We start from the raw sequence: 12,566 nt of genomic DNA on the forward strand, positions 1-12,566 counted from the left end.
TTGAAAAATATAATTTCAAATATTACATTTTCTAGTAAAAAGCAAAAATTAGGGAGAGGCCCTTCCAGCCCACCGCCTGTAGGCGCCCCGCAGATAGAGAGTTAGGACTGAACTGGAAGCGAACGCAATCTGCAAGAATGATCGACACAATACCAGTTAGACCGGTAGGAACTTGAAAACAAGTATCCACATTTGTTTTCTTTTTAGGATGTAATTGTGAATATAAGCATTTAAAATTTGTGGGAAATCAGAATTTTGAGACTGATACATCTATAATATTTATATATCTTCTTTTTTTTTTTTTTACTTTATGAATATCTTTAATTATGAAAACTTTTACTTTCCCTATAATATTATTTAGATGTTCAAATTTTAATGTCAATTCTATGTAAGCTAGAAATACATTCCTTATGTTTTGCTTAACATCATATTAGTTAAGTATGATTATGAAAAATTTAATATATTCATGTTATATTATTAATTGGGGCATTATTGTTATAAATTGTCTAACGATTTATGAGGTTATTAAATTACGTCTTATTTTATTTGTTTGGTTGGTTTTTTTTTGTCTTTTAATATAGTAAAGAATCACAATAAAGTAATTTTTCATTTAATTTTTGTATCTTTATAAATGTACTATTACTTATATCTTCCTTTTGCGAAATAAAAAATTTCCTCTTGTCCAAAAAATTTAAAATGTCATAATTTTCTATAAAAAAGGAAATCACATTCCCTTTTTTTACAAAAATTATTATTTGTTCCAATTTAATCTGTTCTGAAAAACTTTTCATCTAAAATCCTCAGAAATATTTTTCATCTCTTCTAAAAAAATCTATTTGTCAAATTTGGAGATAATAAAAGAACCAAATATTTTCAGACAAAAAAGCCGAGTCGCCCAATCACCCCTGATTACATCACAATTATATAACTTGCCCCCCCCCCCTTCCCACTAAAAATACATTACGGCGTCAGTGAGTTCTTTCCTTTCAACTTCTAAACATCTAACTTTTGGCCGTCGAAAGTATGTACTTATTCAATAAATTAAATATTCTGCCTTTTTTCATATAATTTCACTCGATAACAATGTGACCTTAATTGTATTGATCGACCTTTCTTCCGAAAAGAGAAATAAGAAGACCCAAAATCAGTCTGTAGTCAATTATTTCCAATTTTTATTGACTATTCTTCATTTAAAAAGAAGAAAATGTTCACATCTTAACAAAAAACTCATAAGAACTTAACCAATTAACTTTCAGAATGAAAAACAAGGCATACCCTTTTTTGGAAATTCACGACATTATCATCACCGATTTTGACAATTTTTTGAAGACTGTTTATCCCTAAAAGCAATAACAAAAAGAGACATTGTGTGTGAAATTTTAGACTTGTAGGAATACGAGGGGTCAATTGAGAGTCCCTCAAAGTTCGGACATTTTTGAAGGATCCTCATAATTTAATGTGGCATATCATGAAAATGGAAAAAAAAAATCATTTCTGTTTAGATTATCTTATTACTAAAGTTGACATGTTTGTAAAGAAAAAAATACCTTTAAAAATTAGAAAAGGAAAAACTGTTGTTACTTGTGTTCTTTTTTCCGTATTGTTAATTATTTAATAGATCGTCGTGATTTTAACATTTCCGTCTAAAGTAAGCATTCTTGCCTATCTTTGGTGGATAGCGTTTTAAAAATGCATGAAAATAAATATATAATGAATTAAAATATGATAACAGTATTTTCCCTACGCCAATGCTATTTCAATTGTAGCAGTAATTCATTTTCTTTCCCAAAATCACGTCTTCTCTTTAGAAATATGTCAACTCTAATTATGACTTTATGTTTTGGAATCATTTTGGTGAAGTAATTTGAAAATTTGCAGCAACCTTCTTCTGTGAATGAGGTCAGTCCTTTCAAAAAAAAATCTGGAAAGTTTAAAACATGTTCTGGCATTGAATAAAATTGAATTTGTTATTATCGTTCCTTATTAACTTTATAAAATGGTATATAAAGTTTAAGACAATATAACTTTTTCACCGTTTTTGCCCCTCCCCTCTCTCTTTGATGGTAAATCTTTTATATCCGTCTGTCAATCAGATCAGACAAGTATTTTAACTTTTTTTGAATGATCATAATTTTGTACCACGCCTCAATCTCAAGATGCATAAATAGAATAAAAAGTAATTTGCCGTTTCGTGTGTATGATGTACACAGGAATGCCTCTAAGAATTACCTGTACATAAGTAAGTAGTCCAATTATGTACAAGGTGCGGTTAAAAAAATCCTTACAGTTTCAATCTAACACTTCATCAAGATATATTTCAGCAACCAATTGTAATAGGGTATGCCAATAAAATTAAAATAACTCATATGAAATCTTAGCTACCCTAATCATTGATGTAGCCCGCCTTGGCAGCAATGGTGGCTTCCAGGTAGACACGGAAGGCCTTGAACCCATTGCAGATGTATTGTGCTAAGACATGGCATCCCAGTGCTGGTTGACAATGTCCTTGAGGTTGTTGATGTTTGGGTTACGGGCGGTGCAGGCATTGGATTTACAATACACCCAAAAAGTGAAGTCCAATAGGTTGGCATCTGGTGAGTAGGGGGGTACATTTTCTTTGGCCAGAAAGGCAAATTGTCCTCCAACCACTTCTGGGCCTTTTTGAAAGTGTGTGTAGGTGCACCATCATCCTTCGTGTCCGGGTAATTGGTATGAACCCATGGTAACAACTTTTCGTCTGTAGGTTTCTTGCCAGCGTCCAAAAGCGCGAGGACCGAAATCCGTTGGTCATCACCGCACCCGGTATGTAGGTATTGTAGGGTTTTAAATCCTAAGCATAGTTAAGTTTGCATTATTTTTTTTATCTTTTTTTTTTGTTCTTGGCAAACTGAACATTGTATTTAAATCTGGAATCATTATTACTTCATTCTTGAGGAAACCATATATAAGTATAAAATGTAACCTTCAAGTGTTGGATTTAGAGTAGAATTGATGATAGAAAATGGATAAATTCCTGCCAATGTCCTTGATTGATAAGGAATGGATTTAGTTTGAATTATTTCCTCTCATAGCTCCTGTGTGTAGCTAATCAAATGATATGTCATAGAATATTCTTCAAATTGTCAGGGTGACCATGTTAATTTTCGGTTTCTTCTTTTTTAAATGCACAAAATGCTTACGATTTACACCCCTTGGCATGTGCATATTGTACTCTATAGTATAATTATGAAAAAATATATATAATTGTTCACTAGAACAACTAAATTGGGGCCCATTTAAGTTATTTTTATTATTATATAGTACTAGTACTTTATAAAATCTCATCTGATTAAGGGTTGTAAATATTTTTTTTATAATCATAAACATAACATATATATTTATGTACCTCCTTGTCATAAATTATTTTCGCCTTTTGATATAACTTTTATCGTTTAATCAACACATGCTGTTAATAATTTTCTTTTATTGTGTTTAACCTTCAAAATAAAGTTAATAACTAAAACATAATAATTAATTGCAATATTCGTATAATAGGAAAAATGTTTTTATCAAATTGAAATACAAAATATCGTGAAGGCATCATCGCCTCAAATATTGATCAAAAATCCTTTTGGATCTTCTTTCCAAGATAATCTTTTTTTTTTAGTACCCATACTCTTTATGAGAGCTATTGTAGATATGTGTTGTCTTTGTATAAACACTAGGAAGAGTTAAGATACGCAAGTATTTTATCTTATATTGACACTGACAATCAATTATGGATACTTAAAGTGCAATTTCCAACACACCCAAACGGTTAATAAGAAGAACGTCTTAATAGTAAAAGACGATATTTCGTAGAAGAATACAAGTACAGCGTACCGAATAATAATACTTATTTTGTTAACACTTGACCATCAGACTATAGAGGTAATGGGGTTTTATTGTAGAAGCGAGATTCTAAAGTTATTTTTCTGAAATGCAGTCAGACGTTATCTTGATTGTAGTAGTATGGAGCCTTTGTTTGCCGTCAAAAATATAAAAATTGCTTAAAATGGGTTAATATAATATTTTATATAATGAACCTGAGTTTTTATGGGTGCGATTTATGAAAATCCCTCAATTGTTTCATTTTATAATATACAAAAAAACGAATTTTTTCAATTCATTTTCATAATTTGAAATTTGTAAAATCCTTTGAAGGCAAATGACTCCACAAATAATGATACTAGATAGCTTCAATCGGTATCATCTGTCACAATGTCATACAATAATTTTAAATTGATGCAGTTTATTTAAATTGAAACTGGATTTATTTCGGGGAAAAACAACGTTTTTAAGGCCTTTGTAAAATAACCAATACCTAATTATTTAATCAATAAAACATCAGCAATTATCAAATAAGTAATGCTTTTAATGTAATTTCGCATCTTGATGTATGGAATAGTTGTTCCTTTAAAACCTCTTCATAAAAAGTTATTTAAAGAGAAACAGGAAAATCCTGGGTTATTAAAATAACAAAGTATTGCATGAACAATGATAAACGTCGCCTATCTGATATGATTTTCTAAATTTCAATTTTAAGTGTATACCATCGTTATAAAAAAACTTTCCTGATTTACAAAACTTGCTTTATTATCTTATGGAAAAAGAAATCTATAGTACATCACACTGTAAAATCCTAACTTAATTCTAACTTGTTTTTTGTGCTAAAGGGTCACATATGCTAAATCCTTAGTAAAGGTCCTATCTAAATGGAACAAATAAATTACTATTTTTACAGATAATAGTAAAAGGTAGCTATTATAAGGTTATTATTTATATACATCCATAATTGTATATTTTACTATAGATCAAAGACAGTAAATATAATTATGTTTCGTATGTTATGTATAATTAATAACTATAATCAATATATTATGAGCTTTAATGACAAAACATACCTTTAGTCCTGAAATAATTAATCAATTATCAGTTCATTTGATTGTTTTGTACATAAAGAAATATAGAATATACATTCATTCGTTTAGAGAAGGAAAATATAAGTAAGTACTTTAAGGCATAACAATGAAAAAAATATATATCAGCGTGAGTTCTGATAGATTTTAAATTTTAAAAGAATTTTAGTAATTATTTCTCTATTTTTTGATAGAGGTTGCAAAGTAGGTGAATATAATAAATATTCTTATTTTTTTGTTTCACTAAAACTTCATTATGTGATCATCATTGAAAATTAAATAATGCATTTATCTTTGGGGGGGGGCTTTAATATGGTCATAAGAATTTAAATATATAATTTACCGATTTTACCAGAAACAACCCATATTTTAAAGTTCAAACCTTTTCGAATAACTTATTACACTCCTTGATATTTAAAATAAAATATACTCTTCTTTCATCAATCTAAAAGAAAAGAAAATTGGAGCATTTAATTCTGTGACCATGACATACAATTTGAGTATTCAGTGAGTACTTTGTCTGAATTGAGTGAAACGTCTGTTCTTTTCCAAGAAATCTTGCTAATTGTCGTGAAAAAGAATTTAAAAAGTAAAATTGTTTTAATTTAAGAGCTATTTAGCCAGTAAAAAATAATTTATGTATGAAATTACGTCGCCGGGTACACCCTATAAAGTGATCCATACACCAATACAATATAATAATAAAAAAGAATATTGTATGCAAGGAACACTGTAAAAAATAAATTAAATCTTCCAGACGTTCAGCTTAACTAAAAAAAAGCGGGAAGTACTTTATGCAAAGTTTATATGAATTTGACTATAAATGAGGTTTAACTACTAAGTAAAGTACTCCTATCTTTATCAAATCATATAATTTTTTCTATCTCAGTCTTTTATTATTTACATTTTATTCTTGAGAAGATAATGTCCAAGTATTGAGTGAGTAGCTACGTGTGAGTGTCCTCATTTTTGGAAAAATCTAAACCTGAGGTGGCTAAAAAAACTAATGAAGCGAAGAAGTTTGGGCAAAGATAATCAAATACGCATTCGAAAGATCAACTAAATGTGGATTCTCAGACAGAATATTTTCTGGAACGAAGGAAGTTTTTAAAGTAATAAAGACCTAGGGTAATCATTGGTTTAGAATGACAGTTTCTTGGGAAAGTTCAATAGTTGGTACTCTCATTGTCTTAGGTCCTGATGAACCACTCTACTTTAACCCACTCCTTAGAAGAGGAAAAATTGCCGATTGGGTTCTTCACGCTGGAGTCACATCCATGACTCGTGCTACTAATTTCCTACAATAAGGCCCCAAATCTCCTTCTTTATAGGAATTGGTTCAGTGGAAAGTAAAAAAAAAAAGCATGACTGGAAAAAAAATCAACACCAAGTTTGTTGGTGGTAAGCTCTGGAAGAACCTTAATATGGAAGAAGAAGCAATCAACCAAAGAATAATACAATCAAACCCATTTACTACATGCTCACAGAAGTGGCTTCGGTACAGGTTGGCGACATCCTCGATATATACCAGCAAGTCAAATAAAACGGACCATTGATGTTTGGTTTTTTTTTCTGCAAAGAATCAGTAGAATCTTTGTTCCACTTATTTTATTTCTGTGATCGAGTAAGACCTCTGTTGTCAATAGTGGACAGTATCATTACCGATAAGTTAGAAATAAGTCTCAAGGCGTCATACTGGCTCATTGCTCGTACAATGAGGGGAGATAATGATTTTAAAGTGGAGGCTATAATAACAAAGACTCTCACAATAATTTACGCATGCAGATCCAAAAAGGACTCCTCTTCCTACAGGTCTAAACACAACAATCGTGAGATATATAGACTCAACGAACTTTTAAACTATTAGACATTTTTTTTTATAAAGGGAACTTCTATCCCATTTTGTAATAACTTTTAAATCTTTAAAGCTTTTTTAATTAACTTGAAAAAACTATGTTTTTTATTAATTTGTTTTTTTTTAATTTAAATTGTTAATCTTTGGTAGGATATTTTTGTATATGTAGAAAAAATAATTATTATTTCTATACTCTGATGAGAAAGCTGGAATAAACCATAATAATAATAAAAAAGTAAATACATACAGTTTCATAATGAAAAAAAAGAGCACATTAAAAAAAATTATTTTATAGAATGATGGCGTTTTTGAAAAAAACGCTAAAAAATAATAAAATTATTTTACAACAAATTAGATTTTTAAATGAGAAGGAGTTTTAAATAATGTTGATTCTAATAGATGATAAATAGATCCTATGGAAAGGGTTTTTTAAAGATTGAAAAGGATAGGAAACAATAGGTATTTATTTAGTGAATGAAATAAAGAGAAATACATTTTAAACCAAATAGGTATGAGGAAAGAAAGGATTTGTCTTGAAGGAATTAGTCTGGGATCAGGATAGATTACCGAATAACAGGAGGTTTGACTACTATTTTGAATGAAGAAAAACAGAGTGGTAACCAACACAACAATCTTGAGGTATTGTGTATGGTAAAATATATATAGAGACGTTCCAATACCATAGTTTTTTTAATTAGAAGTATTAAAAATAGAACAAGAACATCCTGTAACTATTGAATTTATAGCAAAAAATAAGAAGAAAAACATACAATAACTTTTTCTAAATAAAAAGTTTTACAAATAGGTTATATGTGAATCTTATCTATGCATTATTTTAAAGTATATATATGACCAAAAAAAAAATACAAAATAACAAAGAAAGCAATTAAATATGTTGATCATTTGTAAAGATTTTTGTAAGACAAGCTTTAAAAAAGATTCTAAGTGATAATTAATTCTACTTTCATTAAACCGAAATTAAAACCCAAAAATTACACTTTTATTTTAACAGAAGTTTGTAATATAAATATTTATGGCCTACCAATGAATATATAAGTTTAATTTGACTACTTATTATGTAACACATAATAATTCATTTCATTATTATCCAACAAGAAATATTATTGTTTAGAGTAGAATAGTTGTAAAATGAAAGATAATTATTAAAACAATCATATAATAAATTTCTTTAAGGATATAAAGAGTAATATTTTTCTGCGTTGATAAATATACAAAAATAATTAATAAAAAAAAATATTTTTCATTCTCCTAAACAGTTTTTGGGTGTTAATCTCAGAGAAAACAGACTCGCATGCTTCATAAATATGAATAAAGATGTTTAAAAAGCTATTATAAAAGAGGGGCCAGGTATTTTATAGTTGTTACCCTATTCAGGAAGAGTACTTCCTGCCATAATATATGTTTTTATTTACCAAAGCTGTAATCATTATTCTTTTATTCCTTTGCTTTTTATCATTACTGCGCCAGCTCAAAGTCAATGGAGTCCAAAAGTAAATTAGTGTTGTCATAGATTAAGGAATAACTTATAGGAAAGGATATCTTGCCTTAGACATGAATATAAATAGATCAAGACATTTCTTATTTCCCATTGACTCGGAGCATGAGGACTTGTACTCGGAACCAGAAAAATCCAGAGCATGAGGAATCGTGACCACAAAGCGATCATCAGTACACATTTAATTTATTCGTACAAATTTCCCTATAAAAGAGGTTTTATATGGAATGAATGGATAACATTGTTGATTTATTGATTGTATCACTATTTTATTCATACAATTGAGACTTAATTGAAGTGCTCGTCGTAGTAATCAATCTTTTACGATCATCAGAATTAAGAAAGAACATTTTTACTTCAGAGATATGAGTGTATGTTTTTCGAAGTAATTAGGAAAGAGTGCTGCTATTCTATTCAGACCATGGGTGAGACAAGTGACATGCAACATCATTGGAAATGTTGATTACGATGTTTGACTGTTTTTATACAATAAGCTGTACTATCGATAATGAAACCCGTCAGTCTTTCGCCACAGAAATCGGATCCCAAAACGTTGTTAAGACTTTTAACTTCAATTCGTGTGATTTTTCTATTTCAACCTTCTTAACCTCTTCCAATTGTATTAAATAAAGCCAACCTATCAATATTGCAGTTATTGGGCCTTTAGTTTCGTCTAAGACAAGAAGATTATCATTTCCTACAAGTTCTTTCTTAATGTTAATGTTAATTATATTCTTTGAATAAAGCTGTTAATTGTTATTGTCAATACAGATTTTCTTATGGTGCTCAAATTTGGATTTTCTAAAGGCTTGGATCCCAAAACTATAAAGCCCACATGACATAAATCTGATACCCTTGCATAAATTTAGACTTTTTTCCCTTTAAAAAGGATTTAAATTAATATTTATATATAACAATTATACGATAAAATTGAATGTTATTTAATGTTAAAAATTAAATATAATGTTATACTCATTTTATCTTGTTACAAGCAGAATATTTTGTTTAGAACATGTTAGAATTCTTCATAAAAAAGTCAGTTATATTGAAAGTGTAGGTAGAATATGTAAGCCTTAGAATGAATACATTTTAAAAAATTAAGCTACCTGTAATATACGCATTATATTTTATACAAATGGAAATATGTGTTTAATTTTCTCTTAAGTTAAGGAAGACTACAAGGTATAAAATTAACTTGATTTAATAGTTTTAAATTGTGCAACATTTTTAATCAAACTTCAGAAATTTCCATCACAATTATACGTCTAAACAGTTTGGCTTGTCTTTTTTTTTTCTTTTTTTTTTGGGGGGGGTATTAATGATGACGAAGGAATTGTTCTTTGGCATCCTATATCATATAAAAGCGATTCTTGGCAATACCAATTTTGTTGTTAAGAGACTAACATGATTTCAATATTTAGAGGAAATGAAAATTTAATATTGTAATATCAAAGATTCATATCATCAACTCTTCCCATTCCTTTATTGAGAGCAATACCATTTTAAGACACAAATGATCTAGGACTAGATCATTTTCTTCAAATTTGAACATTTGGGAAAACATTCCATCTTTTTAAAAACTGATTAAGATAATAGATTAATATTGTAATTATTCTTCGCTATACAACATTGGTTTGGAAATTATGGTTATGATAAATAGTTTATGTTGAACTAAGACTTGTGTTTAGGATCGACTTCAAAGTAATTTCCTGCCAATATTTTTAATATATACGGAGTAGGATTTGTGTTTACTTTCTTTCCAATTCTCTCAGGGCTGTTCACAGCTAACCTGATAAAACGTCATGGCAGTTGAGCCGCTCTTCACCAAAAATTCTTCAAATTGTCAGGGTTACCACATTAACTTTCGGTTTCTTTTTTTAGTATACTGGTGGATTGCATTTTGAACATCTTTCAATATGAACAATGATGTAAATCCAGTGATTTTTTTAGCTGGCCCATAAATTTGTAATTGGTAGTGTAAAGAATGAATTTTCTTTTCCTTAGAAGTTGACATTATTATTTAATTCCGGAATAGTGAACATCCTTTCCTTAGTATAGATTCAATTACGCCAAATGCGACTATGTTGAATAATAATAAATATAAAATTATTCAGCATTCAGTTGGGATTGGTTTTTATTAAAAGCGGATAATTCGTTTAGTAGAAACTTCATTTTTTTTAAATCGTGTTGGTTGTTAAATAGAGGTAATATTTAGGGGTGGGGGTGGAGGTCATGGCCTCTTACTTTTTGAGATTTTTCAAATATCATACAGCAGCAAAACACTGTTGTTTTTTTAGAATTATTCCATTCTCAAAAACGGCGTACAGAGTTTTTTAAATTATTCATTCATTAATTAATCATTGCTGCTATTTTTCGAAGTTGAATAATTAAAAATGGAGTTGCCTCAAGTGAAGTTGAACTGATTTGATCATTTCTATACTCAACACAACACTAATACAACTTTACTATACTTTTACAATTTTATATAGCATGTATTTAAATATAAGATTTATTCAAAAGTTCACATATATAATATAGTATATATTTTATAAGGAATAAAAATATTCAATGGCAATCAAACACTAAATAATATAAAAATCAAAAAAGTCGATTGAATTTTCTTGAGGGATCTTTAACTTTGTTTTCTCTCCTCAATAAATAAGTTATAAGAAAAATCCATTAAATTTTACCAATCGATATTATTACTAAGGTATGCATAAAGCTGTATATTGGAAATCTAATTTTTTTTAAAGAGTGTACTGTTGTGTTAGTAAGCACATGAGTGTCTTAAAGTCGGTTCATTGATGGACGCAAAGAAGTTTGCACCTTTCCTCTTTTTGTTGTATACGGTTTTTCACTGTAGTACCCAGCATTGCCCGGAGTGATTAGGCGTCAGCAAAAAGATATTTTTTTCTTTAATAATATAGAGTATAAATACCCAAGAAATAATTAGTGTTATTCTTCGTTTTTATGAGCACACTAGTACGTAACTACTCACTCCCTTAAGACCGATCTAAAAAATAAATCGGTCTCAGTCCAAGTCTCAACACTAGTTTGTATCATAAGCAGGCTCCTCTACATTTTGATACTAAAAAATTTAATTTTTTAACCCGTTGTTACTTACTTGAATCAAAATTTTCAGGACCTACTTTTAGACAGATGTGGGAAGTGGGGACTTGGGCTCGAGACCATATTTTGAAGGCTTGAAACTTGACTTAGATTCAAAAACTACGATTCGCAACTCAACTTGGATTCAAAAACTCAGACTCGAGAGTTGAATTGTACTCGAAAGTTCAGACCTTAAGAGTAAACAAAACATTTTATGATATTTTTCTTGTCGAAAGACTTCATTGGGATTCAGACCATTTTTTAACAAATTATCTCACAATCGTTTCTATTTTTCCAAAGAGTTATAGATATATATAAAATACTCTTTATTGCACCCTATACATTGGAATGGTAAAAGCATAAAATATATTTCCCAGGGTCATTTTTTTTTTTACTGTACTTTTTAAACTATACTGTTTTTCCTGAGGACTTGAAAAGGTTTAAGAACTTGGACTTGTGAGAAAAGACTTGAGACTCGACTTGGACTCTTTGTACAAAAAAAAATCCCCACCACTACTTTTCAATAAGTTGCATAGAGAAAAAATAACATTTTTTATTTTCCATACCGAGTGATCAATTAAAATCTGAACACTTTGAATATTAAAATTCAACGGTATAATTCATAAATTAACAATAGAATTTCAACAAAATTAATACAATAAATAGATTTGTGTCTGAGCTCTCTTAGTCATAAATATAGCCGCCCTTGAGGCCAATTATGGCTTCCAGGCGGCGACGGAAGGCCTGGCACCCACTGCAGATGTAGTCCTCTCTCATGGTGACCCAGTGCTGGCTGATCGTGGCTTTGAGGGCCTTGGTGTTGGGATGACGGACACTACAGGTCTTTGCCTCAACATGCACCCAAAAGGTGTAGTCAAGGGGATTGGCATCGGGGCTGTAGGGAGGGGGGTTAGTAAGTGTCAAAAAAAAGATTTCAAAAGAACTCAAAAGACTCATTAAAAGAGAGGCTTGCAACGGAGGAGATGAGTTTCTTTCATTACTGATGTCAAAAGTGGCCTCTCTGCCCTCACAAGGCTCTTTCCACCCACTTTTTTATAGCTCTCTGGAAATTCTTCTATTAAACATCGAGATCTCTTGCATGTGCCCTCATGGACTTGAGGGGATTGACCTTAGCTGTGTTCTTTCACTT

This window comes from Lepeophtheirus salmonis, chromosome 7 (genome assembly GCF_016086655.4).
Source record: "Lepeophtheirus salmonis chromosome 7, UVic_Lsal_1.4, whole genome shotgun sequence".
Taxonomy (NCBI): domain Eukaryota; kingdom Metazoa; phylum Arthropoda; class Copepoda; order Siphonostomatoida; family Caligidae; genus Lepeophtheirus; species Lepeophtheirus salmonis.